Genomic DNA, 15,000 nt, shown 5'->3' with positions numbered 1-15,000 from the left:
TCGTGCGATTGGTCTCGGTTTTTCTCTTTCAACCATAGGTACTCTTTCTGGAGCAATATGGGCCAATGAAGCATGGGGATCTTATTGGAGCTGGGATCCAAAAGAGACTTGGGCATTAATTACTTGGACCATATTCGCAATCTATCTGCATACTAGAATGAATAAGGGTTGGCAGGGTGAGGAACCGGCAATTGTGGCTTCTTTAGGATTTTTTATAGTTTGGATCCGTTATTTGGGGGTCAATCTATTAGGAATAGGGTTACACAGCTATGGATGGTTGGAACCATAAATGGACCGAATTCCTGGAAGGAAAAGGAAGGATAGATTCGATCCAGTTCTTTTATGTGATTGATAAGTGACATCAATAACTGGTACAAGTTATTTCAAGTAGTGATTATAGAATGATGGAATCACTACTTGAAATAACTTGAACTATATTAGATTCAAATAAAATAGATTCAAATAAAATAGATTCAAATAAAAGAAAGACGATTTGAACCATTCCTATCATTACCAACCACAGCGAAAAGAAATATAAAATGAGTATGAGGTAGCAATTCCATGTTTGAATTAACCCATTCCCTTTTTTCAATGGAACTCCGGCTACTGAAGCATACATGTACTATAATAATGCGCTTACCCATGTAGGGTAACCGGGTATGTGAAAAAATTGGCGATTTCATTGTATAAGCGATGAAGAACCCTAAATAGAATACTATTTATTATCCAATATTCCTGAACCTAATGTTGGTCTATCAGATCTCTAGAGACCTATACTTAAAGCTCCGATTAGCAGAAAGATAGAATTACTCGCAGTGTATTGTGGCCAAATAGAAACGTCTTTCCCCCCCCCTCCCTCCGTACGGATAGAATATTTTCTTCTATTTTCTTCTATTTTTTTGGCTTACAAAATAAAAGAGGAGGAAAAACACCTTTTCTTCATTTTCTCTCATTAGGAACAAACCCTATCAAAAGTTTTATAGGTTTTTTTTATGAGTGATATTGCCCCTTACTTGTTTGCTCTTCCTTCTTTAGAAATTTTCAGTATAACGTACAAAATAATCTTCAAATTATGAAGGAATTGACAAATAGGACAAGATCGGAAACCCAATTAGTTCTTCGAATAATGAAATAGGAGAATGGGATCAGAGAAAATAGGAATCTTCTCCAAGATTGCTTAGTTATTCTCCTCATCTCTCCTCCCTACGATCTATCTCTATTTTCCGGCCGGATCGTTTGGACAAGGAAAGGAGGGAATGGCATGTATATAGTACACGATATAGCATATCGGGGATCGTTCAACAAGTTGATCTGTTCCAGTGCTTATGGAGTCACTCCCTATTTCAATTTTATTCCAATTTAGATCTAAATGAACATTTTATCAAGAATATATAAGGGAGAAGAAGGATAAAAGGCTCCGAAGGGGTATTAATTTTTGAATCAATAAGTAAACTTCATGTTCAAAAATCTATGGACCTAAAGATTCATCTCGGCCAATTGAACTTTCTCAAATTGTTTCTTCTTAAGGACCAAAAATATCTGTGCCAGAATGACAGATGCTAAGAATAATAAAAGACCTTTAACACGTAATGGATCTTGAAGTACTATCTCTGCATCTCCTTGACCAAATCCACCCAAATTAGGGTTATTCGTTAATGGCTGATCGACCTTGATCAATTCGCCTTCTGAAATAAGAAGCTCTGGTCCTGGAGGTACAATGTCAACCACTTGCCCACCGTCTGATGTATTATCGATAGTTATCTCATATCCACCCTTTTCTTTACGTAAAAATTTTCTCACTCTTCCTGTTGCTGAAGCACTATAGACCGTATTGATTCAAGCTTGACGGGAATAATACTCTACGACCAGCAATTCATTAATCTTCAAATTGATCCATTTACTATCTATTATTTGATTGATGAATCCTTTATATTGTAAGGAATGAAAAGTCAAATGATTTGGCAATTTATCCCTCTGGAACAGATCTATATTCTTCTTAATGATAGCTCTCAATCTTTGTTGATCTCTTATAGTAATCACATCTTGAGGTTTGCAAGGGTAACTTGGTATATCTACCATATGGTCATTGACCCGGATATGTCCATGATTCACTAATTGTCTAGCTCCGGGAATGGTGGGAGCCATACCCAATCGAAAAAGAATATTATCCAAACGCATTTCAAGTAATTGCAATAGGACCTGACCCGTTGAGCCTTTGGCTCTTCTAGCAATACGAACATATTTCAGCAATTGTCGCTCTGTTAGTCCGTAATGAAAACGCAATTTCTGTTTTTCTTCTAGCCGGATACGATATTGAGATATTTTCCTGGAAGAAGACCGGTTCATAGAATCCTTTCTGTTTTTGGGTCTTTTACTAGTGAGACCTGGTAAAGTTTTCAGACGACGTATTATTTTTAAACGAGGTCCCCGATAACGGGACATAGAAACTCCTTATTCAATTAACAAATAGTGCTAGAAAGAAGAAAGAATAGTATAACCCGTATGAGTACTACTGGAATTCTTTTATATGGAAAACGAAGATCTTTCTCCAATTTGTTATTGATCCTAATAGCTCCAATCATTTCATTCATCCCGTTCCTAGTTGGGAGTAAATGATCATGGCATGACGGACCCGACGAACGATCGTAAGAGTATTCTCCATTCCATCTTGATCCTAACAAAACTTTGTGGGTTCTTTCTCCAACGGTAAGGTCCTCTCTATACGCCGAAGCCTTTTATTCATTTCCAAAATATGAGATGAGTATGTTATCGGTAACTTGTACGGTTTACCATCTCCAGCTCTACTCTTGAAGTAATAAATACTCTCATTACAAGATCTATTAATACAGTAACGACATGTAATTCTGGGGTTGGCCAGGTAGCTGACCCTGTTGTTCCGTTCTCGCGGCAATATGAGCATAAACTTTATGCTTCTTCAATTTGCATGATTTCCCCGCTCAATGGATTGATGACCATTCGCTACCAATGAGGAATTGCTTTTCATCCCACATCAAGGTGATTGGATTTGCACCAATGGAAACCATAAATTTCATCCCCGGTAAGGTTAGATGATGGATCTTTACTTGATTACAGCGGGAAAATTCTTCTGTTATTCCGTTGTAAGAATTTCCCAGTCTGTTTAAGTTTCTGATCCAAACGAGTCACACATACACCCTAGCACATACTCCTCTACGCTGAGGACATCCTCGAAGAGTAGGAGATTTTTTTCTATTCTCTATTGGTTGTCTTGCATTTCTAATAAGTTGTTGAATAGTGGGCATTCTAGCTGTATTGTATGCGGAATCAACTGGTTCGGATTGATCCTAACCATACCATATCAGGTGATTATGTCTCTAGCCATCCTTCTTGCAAAGATTCTTTTCCAAATACCAAGGATCTTACTACTAGGAATGGAACCTCTAACAATTTCTTTGTTCTTAATGCCCTGTATTCTCCGGGGATTAATCACTTCAACAATCTCCGATGGTTCCATTATAAGGGTATCCGAAGTACAAACGAGATGGATGTTTGTTGTCCCAACCATTCTCACTACCCTTCAGAAAAGGGTAATTCATATGGGCTATAACGAAGCTTTTGTGTTGTCGATTTCCATACGTAGTGCTTTCTCCCCTCATGCGCGCCTATCAAATAGGTTCAACTATACAAGCAAGGCCTATTGCATAGGTGTAACCTTTCGCTCGGTACTAAAATCCTCAGGAGATGAAAGCATCTAAAGGTGCATTGACCGGGGATACACGACAGAAGGAATTGTTCTATCTCCAGAACTCACCTTCACTGAGCGTAAGTTTTATTTTACCCAATTTTTATTCCCGAATACGTTACCTTTTCTTTCCCCAAAAAAGAAGAACGGAAAAATATCAAATCACACCATCTCTGTAATAGGTAAATGCTTCTTTCTCCCCCGGAGCCATCGGGATTATTCGCAATAATATATCTGCTACAATTGTGAAGGTCTTATCAATAAAATTGTCATTTCTCTGAGATCTAGGCATAGTCAATTACAGATTTGATAATTTCCTTCATTCCCTTACGCAAATGATTCCATGAACGAAATTTTTTTCTGGTGCACAATACCATAAAATGGATTTCCTTACAATCGTAAATATGTTCTCATTCTATCTATTCCAATCTATTCCAATCTATTCCAATCTATTCTTTAAAATTAGAATAGATAGGGAATAAATTGAATAATTGTTCATTAGTAACATGAATAATAATGGAAAAAGGCTCGTATTGAAAGAATAATAGATTGGGTAAACTCGGGAAGTCCAGTTCGATTATGATCCGAACAAAGAAAGAGTTAAACGATCGAGCATTGCATAATGAGGATGAAATGCCTACCCAGCAATTGTGTGCTTTATCCATATAGATAAAAGAATATCGGGAAAATATAGTCATCATGACACAGGATCATTGCCAAAGAATTAGTTCTTATACAATTGATAAGATGATCACTACAGATCTATATATTATCATAATATGGAATGGATCAGTTAATCTGTCTTAAATTCTTGATTAGGCGATCCGAATACGTCGGATTAACCGGGATGATTGAGGATTTCCTAAAATAAGAGGAAGTTGTAAAAAATGTCCTTTCGTCTTTCCGGGGGGGGGATTGAATCATTACCTTATTTATTATCTATTTATTTCCGAAAGATTGAACTGTTCGTACCCGAACAAAAAGAATTCGTTTCGTAAGGAAGTTGCTATTGACTCATTTTATTAACTAGAACCAAAAGATCTCATAGGAAAGATGGCCGAGCGGTTCAAGGCGTAGCATTGGAACTGCTATGTAGGCTTCTGCTTACCGAGGGTTCGAATCCCTCTCTTTCCGTATCTTCGCCCTACTATCTATTTTCTTCTCATCCATTGTTTTTCCAATCTATTGAATCCCAATAGGACTATTTCCTAATTCCAGGATCAATCTACCTCTATTTGTAATAGAGAAAATAGAACGAACATCGGTTCGTGGTATGGGAAAAGTAAAGACTATTTTAAGAAGCAATAAAAAAAAGTATCGTGGATAACAAGTAACGTACGTAAGGATTATAAATGTCTCCTTTAGGGAAGGGAAAAAGAAGGGAGAAGAACATAATTTCCAGATGCCCAGCAACCAACCCACCCCTCTCTTTCATTTCATTCTCGATTCAAGCTTGACGGGAATAATACTCTACGACCAGCAATTCATTAATCTTCAAATTGATCCATTTACTATCTATTATTTGATTGATGAATCCTTTATATTGTAAGGAATGAAAAGTCAAATGATTTGGCAATTTATCCCTCTGGAACAGATCTATATTCTTCTTAATGATAGCTCTCAATCTTTGTTGATCTCTTATAGTAATCACATCTTGAGGTTTGCAAGGGTAACTTGGTATATCTACCATATGGTCATTGACCCGGATATGTCCATGATTCACTAATTGTCTAGCTCCGGGAATGGTGGGAGCCATACCCAATCGAAAAAGAATATTATCCAAACGCATTTTAAGTAATTGCAATAGGACCTGACCCGTTGAGCCTTTGGCTCTTCTAGCAATATGAACATATTTTAGCAATTGTCGCTCCGTTAGTCCGTAATGAAAACGCAATTTCTGTTTTTCTTCTAGCCGGATACGATATTGAGATATTTTCCTGGAAGAAGACCGGTTCATAGAATCCTTTTTGTTTTTGGGTCTTTTACTAGTGAGACCTGGTAAAGTTTTCAGACGACGTATTATTTTTAAACGAGGTCCCCGATAACGGGACATAGAAACTCCTTATTCAATTAACAAATAGTGCTAGAAAGAAGAAAGAATAGTATAACCCGTATGAGTACTACTGGAATTCTTTTATATGGAAAACGAAGATCTTTCTCCAATTTGTTATTGATCCTAATAGCTCCAATCATTTCATTCATCCCGTTCCTAGTTGGGAGTAAATGATCATGGCATGACGGACCCGACGAACGATCGTAAGAGTATTCTCCATTCCATCTTGATCCTAACAAAACTTTGTGGATTATGGAAATGAGAGGAACGGAACGGAAAAGAGCCAGCTATCGGGATCGAACCGATGACCATCGCATTACAAGTGCGATGCTCTAACCTCTGAGCTAAGCAGGCTCGATGGAATATCACTCCCCATTTCATTGGGGTGAGATCCATAGATTCCTTTGGAATCCTAACGATTATAGCGCGAATCAGATTCAATGACGCAATCCAGATTACGATTACAACGGAACATTGTTTGAATGTAGATTCTTTCAAGGGAAAGAAAGGAGAAGTAAGGGTCAATTGATATCGATCGTTTTACTCACTCTTCCAAATCGACTAGGGGAGGATAATAACATTGCATTTCAAATGGATAAATAATATAATGATTCCCAGTCATATTCGATTGGGGTAGACTTCCAACAAGAAATAGATCGACGGGTTCGTGCCGGTCTGGCCGAAAATTTAAGCCTATCAGAAGCTTGGTCCAAAATTCCCGAGAAACTCGCTTTTTATGATTACATTGGTAATAATCCAGCTAAGGGGGGGTTATTCAGAGCAGGTGCAATGGACAATGGAGATGGAATAGCTGTTGGTTGGTTAGGACACCCTATCTTCAAAGATAAGGAGGGAAATGAGCTTTTTGTACGTCGTATGCCTACCTTTTTCGAAACATTTCCAGTAGTTCTGGTGGACAAAGAAGGAATTGTGAAAGCCGATGTTCCTTTTAGGAGGGCAGAATCAAAGTATAGTGTTGAACAAGTAGGTGTAACTGTTGAGTTCTATGGTGGTGGACTTGACAGGGTTAGTTTTGGTGATCCTGCTATAGTTAAAAAATACGCTAGACGTGCTCAATTAGGTGAAATTTTTGAATTAGATCGTGCTACTCTAAAATCTGATGGTGTTTTTCGTAGTAGTCCAAGGGGTTGGTTTACTTTTGGACATGCTACATTTGCTCTCCTTTTCTTTTCTGGACACATTTGGCATGGTGCTAGGACCTTATTCAGAGATGTTTTTGCTGGTATCGACTCGGATCTGGATGATCGAATAGAATTTGGAGCATTCCAAAAACTGGGAGATCCAACTACTAAAAGACAAGTGGTATGATATTGCTCCTATCTCTTCTCTAATAAATATTAGTACGAAAGCTATCTCCATAATTGTAAATTACGATCAAATCAAATCTATGGAAGCATTGGTTTATACATTCCTGTTGGTATCGACCCTAGGGATAATCTTTTTCGCTATTTTCTTCCGAGAACCACCTAAACTTCCGACTAAAGGGGGAAAATAATTTTGCTTCTCCAAATCGTCATTCTTTCTCTCCCATCAAAGAAAGAATGACCTTCCCTATAGGGAAGGTCATTCTTTCAATTAGTCCTCGTGATCCTCAAAAGGATCCCTAAGTTGTTTAGAGGGTTGCCCAAAGGCGGTGTATAGGGCATAACCAGTAAAGCTTACAAGTAAACAAGATATGGAGATGGTGACTAAGGTTGCAGTTTCCATTATTAGGTGATCCCAATATCATGGTATGTTTACCATATAATAACAAAGTTAACAGATCTCAACCAATACAATAGTTTCTATGGCTACACAGACCATTGATGATACTTCCAAAACCACGCCAAAAGAAACCCTTGTAGGAACGACCTTAAAACCGCTTAATTCAGAATATGGTAAAGTAGCTCCTGGATGGGGAACTACTCCTCTTATGGGTTTTGCAATGGCTCTATTTGCAGTATTCCTATCTATTATCTTGGAGATTTATAATTCTTCCATTTTATTGGATGGGATTCCGGTTAGTTGGGGCTGAGGAACTCCAAAATTCACCTGGTGAGCTCTTGAAGAAAAAAAAAGAACTGAGGGATTCAAACCCAGACCAACCATCAGAGTCAGAACAGTGAGCTGCGCAATAACTTCTAGATCCATTTGGTTTTCTTTCACCCTCCATCGACTGAATGTATGAATAAAATGTTGTTGGGATCAATCACTTTTCTTCTATTTTGTCTTCTTCGGACTCCTACCCATTGGTGTAGTTTCGATCAGGAACCTATGGCCTTGAGCAACTGATATCGTTACAATAATAATAAAATAGATAGAGAACCCTTCAATATCTAGATAATAAAATTTGATATTGGAGAGAAATAAATGGACTAATCCATGTAACGCATTTAATCAAACTCATTGGGGAGGGAATGAAGATATGGTAGAGCTTAAATTTTTGATAGCTTTTTTTCTTGCTTTTACAGCAGGTATTCTAGCTATCAAATTAGGTCAAGCACTGTATGACTGCTGATTTTTTCTGCTTTTCTTGGCCTGGCCGATGGCCAGGCCAAGAAAAGCAGAAAAAATCAGTCATACAGAACTATTTTTAACGAAATGAACAATACGATTGACTGGATTGTTCTTTATCCAACTGAATAATCGCAATATTCATTATATTGCCGATCTTGGAGAGATGGCTGAGCGGACCAAAGCGGCGGATTGCTAATCCGTAGTACGGATCATCCGTACCGAGGGTTCGAATCCCTCTCTCTCCGTTCGTCCACTATTGATCCTGAAAACGAATAACCCCGAATCTTTCTACGGAACGGAAAAGGCCCATTAACCTAGAGACTTCCTATTTTGACCTTTTTTTTTCATTGCATAGCACAAAATGATAAAGTTATCATTTTGACTGAGCATTTGAACTCAGTATTTTATTTTTTTCCCGCAGTGCAGTAAAGTATTACTGTTTATGGAACAGTAATAGCTCCACTCTTTAGTAGAAAAATGATATTTTTCATCAAAAATTATATCTGACTTAGTCCATAAATTGCAAAGGTATCGTTCATGAACGAAACGAATGGAAGGATTAGAATATCTCATTTCTTTCCTCTTTTTTTATCAATATAAATGGGACCAATCCCTACATTGTGTATTGGTACATACAAACGATAAAATATCTTTGTCTCTCCCTGCTATTATGTATGAACAAAATTGTTTCAAACCTGTTCCATCATTAGCAATGTCCAAGTGAATAGATGTTCACTTTCGAGATGATCCGGGTCTAGCTCGATAACATGATCTCTTCCAATCCAATGTGAGAAAGTTACATAGTGTCTACTTTTTCTGATAAAGGGGTGTTTGCATGGGTTTGCCTTCGTATCGCGTTCATACCGTCGTATTGAATGATCCTGGACGGTTAATTTCTGTACATATAATGCATACAGCTCTAGTTGCTGGTTGGGCTGGTTCAATGACTCTGTACGAATTAGCAGTTTTTGATCCATCCGATCCTGTTCTTGATCCAATGTGGAGACAAGGTATGTTCGTTATACCTTTTATGACTCGTTTGGGAATAAAGGATTCATGGAGTGGATGGAACATCACCGGAGAAACTGTAATTAATCCTGGTATTTGGAGTTATGAAGGTGTGGCCGTGGCACATATCGTGTTTTCTGGCCTGTGCTTTTTGGCAGCTATCTGGCATTGGGTATATTGGGATCTGGACATATTCTGTGATGAACGTACGGGAAAACGTTGTTTAGATTTGCCAAAAGTATTTGGAATTCATTTATTCCTCTCAGGAGTAGCTTGTTTCGGATTTGGAGCATTTCATGTAACGGGTTTGTATGGTCCTGGGATATGGGTGTCTGATCCTTATGGACTAACTGGAAAAATACAACCAGTGGATCCAGCATGGGGAGCTGAAGGTTTTGATCCTTTTGTTCCAGGAGGAATAGCTTCTCATCATATAGCAGCGGGTATTTTGGGTATATTAGCAGGTCTATTCCATCTCATTGTTCGTCCTCCCCAACGTTTATACGTAGGATTACGCATGGGTAATATTGAAACGGTCCTATCCAGCAGTATTGCTGCTGTGTTTTTTGCAGCTTTCATTGTTGCTGGGACCATGTGGTATGGCTCCGCAACTACTCCGGTCGAATTATTCGGTCCCACTCGTTACCAGTGGGATCAGGGATACTTCCAACAAGAAATAGATCGACGGGTTCGTGCCGGTCTGGCCGAAAATTTAAGCCTATCAGAAGCTTGGTCCAAAATTCCCAAGAAACTCGCTTTTTATGATTACATTGGTAATAATCTAGCTAAGGGGGGGTTATTCAGAGTAGGTGCAATGGACAATGGAGATGGAATAGCTGTTGGTTGGTTAGGACACCCTATCTTCAAAGATAAGGAGGGAAATGAGCTTTTTGTACATCGTATGCCTACCTTTTTCGAAACATTTCCAGTAGTTCTGGTGGACAAAGAAGGAATTGTGAAAGCCGATGTTCCTTTTAGGAGGGCAGAATCAAAGTATAGTGTTGAACAAGTAGGTGTAACTGTTGAGTTCTATGGTGGTGGACTTGACAGGGTCAGTTTTGGTGATCCTGCTATAGTTAAAAAATACGCTAGACGTGCTCAATTAGGTGAAATTTTTGAATTAGATCGTGCTACTCTAAAATCTGATGGTGTTTTTCGTAGTAGTCCAAGGGGTTGGTTTACTTTTGGACATGCTACATTTGCTCTCCTTTTCTTTTCTGGACACATTTGGCATGGTGCTAGGACCTTATTCAGAGATGTTTTTGCTGGTATCGACTCGGATCTGGATGATCGAATAGAATTTGGAGCATTCCAAAAACTGGGAGATCCAACTACTAAAAGACAAGTGGTATGATATTTCTCCTATCTCTTCTCTAATAAATATTAGTACGAAAGCTATCTCCATAATTGTAAATTACGATCAAATCAAATCTATGGAAGCATTGGTTTATACATTCCTGTTGGTATCGACCCTAGGGATAATCTTTTTCGCTATTTTCTTCCGAGAACCACCCAAACTTCCGACTAAAGGGGGAAAATAATTTTGCTTCTCCAAATCGTCATTCTTTCTCTCCCATCAAAGAAAGAATGACCTTCCCTATAGGGAAGGTCATTCTTTCAATTAGTCCTCGTGATCCTCAAAAGGATCCCTAAGTTGTTTAGAGGGTTGCCCAAAGGCGGTGTATAGGGCATAACCAGTAAAGCTTACAAGTAAACAAGATATGGAGATGGTGACTAAGGTTGCAGTTTCCATTATTAGGTGATCCCAATATCATGGTATGTTTACCATATAATAACAAAGTTAACAGATCTCAACCAATACAATAGTTTCTATGGCTACACAGACCATTGATGATACTTCCAAAACCACGCCAAAAGAAACCCTTGTAGGAACGACCTTAAAACCGCTTAATTCAGAATATGGTAAAGTAGCTCCTGGATGGGGAACTACTCCTCTTATGGGTTTTGCAATGGCTCTATTTGCAGTATTCCTATCTATTATCTTGGAGATTTATAATTCTTCCGTTTTATTGGATGGGATTCCGGTTAGTTGGGGCTGAGGAACTCCAAAATTCACCTGGTGAGCTCTTGAAGAAAAAAAAAGAACTGAGGGATTCAAACCCAGACCAACCATCAGAGTCGAAACAGTGAGCTGCGCAATAACTTCTAGATCCATTTGGTTTTCTTTCACCCTCCATCGACTTAATGTATGAATAAAATGTTGTCGGGATCAATCACTTTTCTTCTATTTTGTCTTCTTCGGACTCCTACCCATTGGTGTAGTTTCGATCAGGAACCTATGGCCTTGAGCAACTGATATCGTTGCAATAATAATAAAATAGATAGAGAACCCTTCAATATCTAGATAATAAAATTTGATATTGGAGAGAAATAAATGGACTAATCCATGTAACACATTTAATCAAACTCATTGAGGAGGGAATGAAGATATGGTAGAGCTTAAATTTTTGATAGCTTTTTTTCTTGCTTTTACAGCAGGTATTCTAGCTATCAAATTAGGTCAAGCACTGTATGACTGCTGATTTTTTCTGCTTTTCTTGGCCTGGCCATCGGCCAGGCCAAGAAAAGCAGAAAAAATCAGTCATACAGAACTATTTTTAACGAAATGAACAATACGATTGACTGGATTGTTCTTTATCCAACTGAATAATCGCAATATTCATTATATTGCTGATCTTGGAGAGATGGCTGAGCGGACCAAAGCGGCGGATTGCTAATCTGTAGTACGGATCATCCGTACCGAGGGTTCGAATCCCTCTCTCTCCGTTCGTCCACTATTGATCCTGAAAACGAATAACCCCGAATCTTTCTACGGAACGGAAAAGGCCCATTAACTTAGAGACTTCCTATTTTGACCTTTTTTTTTCATTGCATAGCACAAAATGATAAAGTTATCATTTTGACTGAGCATTTGAACTCAGTATTTTATTTTTTTCCCACAGTGCAGTAAAGTATTACTGTTTATGGAACAGTAATAGCTCCACTCTTTAGTAGAAAACTGATATTTTTTCATCAAAAATTATATCTGACTTAGTCCATAAATTGCAAAGGTATCGTTCATGAACGAAACGAATGGAAGGATTAGAATATCTCGTTTCTTTCCTCTTTTTTTATCAATATAAATGGGACCAATCCCTACATTGTGTATTGGTACATACAAACGATAAAATATCTTTGTCTCTCCCTGCTATTATGTATGAACAAAATTGTTTCAAACCTGTTCCATCATTAGCAATGTCCAAGTGAATAGATGTTCACTTTCGAGATGATCCGGGTCTAGCTCGATAACATGATCTCTTCCAATCCAATGTGAGAAAGTTACATAGTGTCTACTTTTTCCGATAAAGGGGTGTTTGCATGGGTTTGCCTTGGTATCGCGTTCATACCGTCGTATTGAATGATCCTGGACGGTTAATTTCTGTACATATAATGCATACAGCTCTAGTTGCTGGTTGGGCTGGTTCAATGACTCTGTACGAATTAGCAGTTTTTGATCCATCCGATCCTGTTCTTGATCCAATGTGGAGACAAGGTATGTTCGTTATACCTTTTATGACTCGTTTGGGAATAAAGGATTCATGGAGTGGATGGAACATCACCGGAGAAACTGTAATTAATCCCGGTATTTGGAGTTATGAAGGTGTGGCCGTGGCACATATCGTGTTTTCTGGCCTGTGCTTTTTGGCAGCTATCTGGCATTGGGTATATTGGGATCTGGACATATTCTGTGATGAACGTACGAGAAAACGTTGTTTAGATTTGCCAAAAGTATTTGGAATTCATTTATTCCTCTCAGGAGTAGCTTGTTTCGGATTTGGAGCATTTCATGTAACGGGTTTGTATGGTCCCGGGATATGGGTGTCTGATCCTTATGGACTAACTGGAAAAATACAACCAGTGGATCCAGCATGGGGAGCTGAAGGTTTTGATCCTTTTGTTCCAGGAGGAATAGCTTCTCATCATATAGCAGCGGGTATTTTGGGTATATTAGCAGGTCTATTCCATCTCAGTGTTCGTCCTCCCCAACGTTTATACGTAGGATTACGCATGGGGAATATTGAAACGGTCCTATCCAGCAGTATTGCTGCTGTGTTTTTTGCAGCTTTCATTGTTGCTGGGACCATGTGGTATGGCTCCGCAACTACTCCGGTCGAATTATTCGGTCCCACTCGTTACCAGTGGGATCAGGGATACTTCCAACAAGAAATAGATCGACGGGTTCGTGCCGGTCTGGCCGAAAATTTAAGCCTATCAGAAGCTTGGTCCAAAATTCCCGAGAAACTCGCTTTTTATGATTACATTGGTAATAATCCAGCTAAGGGGGGGTTATTCAGAGCAGGTGCAATGGACAATGGAGATGGAATAGCTGTTGGTTGGTTAGGACACCCTATCTTCAAAGATAAGGAGGGAAATGAGCTTTTTGTACGTCGTATGCCTACCTTTTTCGAAACATTTCCAGTAGTTCTGGTGGACAAAGAAGGAATTGTGAAAGCCGATGTTCCTTTTAGGAGGGCAGAATCAAAGTATAGTGTTGAACAAGTAGGTGTAACTGTTGAGTTCTATGGTGGTGGACTTGACAGGGTCAGTTTTGGTGATCCTGCTATAGTTAAAAAATACGCTAGACGTGCTCAATTAGGTGAAATTTTTGAATTAGATCGTGCTACTCTAAAATCTGATGGTGTTTTTCGTAGTAGTCCAAGGGGTTGGTTTACTTTTGGACATGCTACATTTGCTTTGCTTTTCTTTTCTGGACACATTTGGCATGGTGCTAGGACCTTATTCAGAGATGTTTTTGCTGGTATCGACTCGGATCTGGATGATCGAATAGAATTTGGAGCATTCCAAAAACTGGGAGATCCAACTACTAAAAGACAAGTGGTATGATATTGCTCCTATCTCTTCTCTAATAAATATTAGTACGAAAGCTATCTCCATAATTGTAAATTACGATCAAATCAAATATATGGAAGCATTGGTTTATACATTCCTGTTGGTATCGACCCTAGGGATAATCTTTTTCGCTATTTTCTTCCGAGAACCACCCAAACTTCCGACTAAAGGGGGAAAATAATTTTGCTTCTCCAAATCGTCATTCTTTCTCTCCCATCAAAGAAAGAATGACCTTCCCTATAGGGAAGGTCATTCTTTCAATTAGTCCTCGTGATCCTCAAAAGGATCCCTAAGTTGTTTAGAGGGTTGCCCAAAGGCGGTGTATAGGGCATAACCAGTAAAGCTTACAAGTAAACAAGATATGGAGATGGTGACTAAGGTTGCAGTTTCCATTATTAGGTGATCCCAATATCATGGTATGTTTACCATATAATAACAAAGTTAACAGATCTCAACCAATACAATAGTTTCTATGGCTACACAGACCATTGATGATACTTCCAAAACCACGCCAAAAGAAACCCTTGTAGGAACGACCTTAAAACCGCTTAATTCAGAATATGGTAAAGTAGCTCCTGGATGGGGAACTACTCCTCTTATGGGTTTTGCAATGGCTCTATTTGCAGTATTCCTATCTATTATCTTGGAGATTTATTATTCTTCCGTTTTATTGGATGGGATTCCGGTTAGTTGGGGCTGAGGAACTCCAAAATTCACCTGGTGAGCTCTTGAAGAAAAAAAAAGAACTGAGGGATTCAAACCCAGACCAAATAGTGGCTTTGAGTTTTTA

At 38.6% G+C, this 15,000-nt stretch overlaps 3 non-coding genes and 3 pseudogenes across 6 annotated transcripts; 5 read left to right on the top strand and 1 right to left on the bottom strand.

The window, feature by feature from the left end:
• Positions 1–4,768: 4,768 nt before the first annotated feature.
• TRNAS-GGA (transfer RNA serine (anticodon GGA)) lies at positions 4,769–4,855 on the top strand. The gene has a single exon. It is a non-coding gene; the product is annotated as a tRNA-Ser (tRNA).
• A 1,200-nt stretch (positions 4,856–6,055) lies between these two features.
• Positions 6,056–6,128, bottom strand: TRNAT-UGU (transfer RNA threonine (anticodon UGU)). Its single transcript has one exon. It is a non-coding gene; the product is annotated as a tRNA-Thr (tRNA).
• Positions 6,129–6,421: 293 nt separating this feature from the next.
• LOC149215412 (photosystem II CP47 reaction center protein pseudogene) lies at positions 6,422–7,522 on the top strand (annotated as a pseudogene). The gene is made up of 2 exons (XR_016250482.1): positions 6,422–7,307; positions 7,358–7,522. The product of XR_016250482.1 is annotated as a photosystem II CP47 reaction center protein pseudogene (transcript).
• A 926-nt stretch (positions 7,523–8,448) lies between these two features.
• On the top strand, positions 8,449–8,536 carry TRNAS-GCU (transfer RNA serine (anticodon GCU)). The gene has a single exon. It is a non-coding gene; the product is annotated as a tRNA-Ser (tRNA).
• A 408-nt stretch (positions 8,537–8,944) lies between these two features.
• LOC149215410 (photosystem II CP47 reaction center protein pseudogene) lies at positions 8,945–11,096 on the top strand (annotated as a pseudogene). The gene is made up of 2 exons (XR_016251031.1): positions 8,945–10,857; positions 10,908–11,096. The product of XR_016251031.1 is annotated as a photosystem II CP47 reaction center protein pseudogene (transcript).
• A 1,385-nt stretch (positions 11,097–12,481) lies between these two features.
• LOC149215409 (photosystem II CP47 reaction center protein pseudogene) lies at positions 12,482–14,623 on the top strand (annotated as a pseudogene). Its single transcript, XR_016251030.1, has 2 exons — positions 12,482–14,408; positions 14,459–14,623. The product of XR_016251030.1 is annotated as a photosystem II CP47 reaction center protein pseudogene (transcript).
• Positions 14,624–15,000: the final 377 nt, after the last annotated feature.

Source organism: Pinus tabuliformis, chromosome 1_1 (genome assembly GCF_031772625.1).
Source record: "Pinus tabuliformis cultivar Carrire ecotype Pingquan chromosome 1_1, CPIR1, whole genome shotgun sequence".
NCBI classification, from domain to species: domain Eukaryota; kingdom Viridiplantae; phylum Streptophyta; class Pinopsida; order Pinales; family Pinaceae; genus Pinus; species Pinus tabuliformis.
Note: the sequence above shows the minus strand (reverse complement) of the source record. Positions and strands in the feature narration are given on the sequence as shown.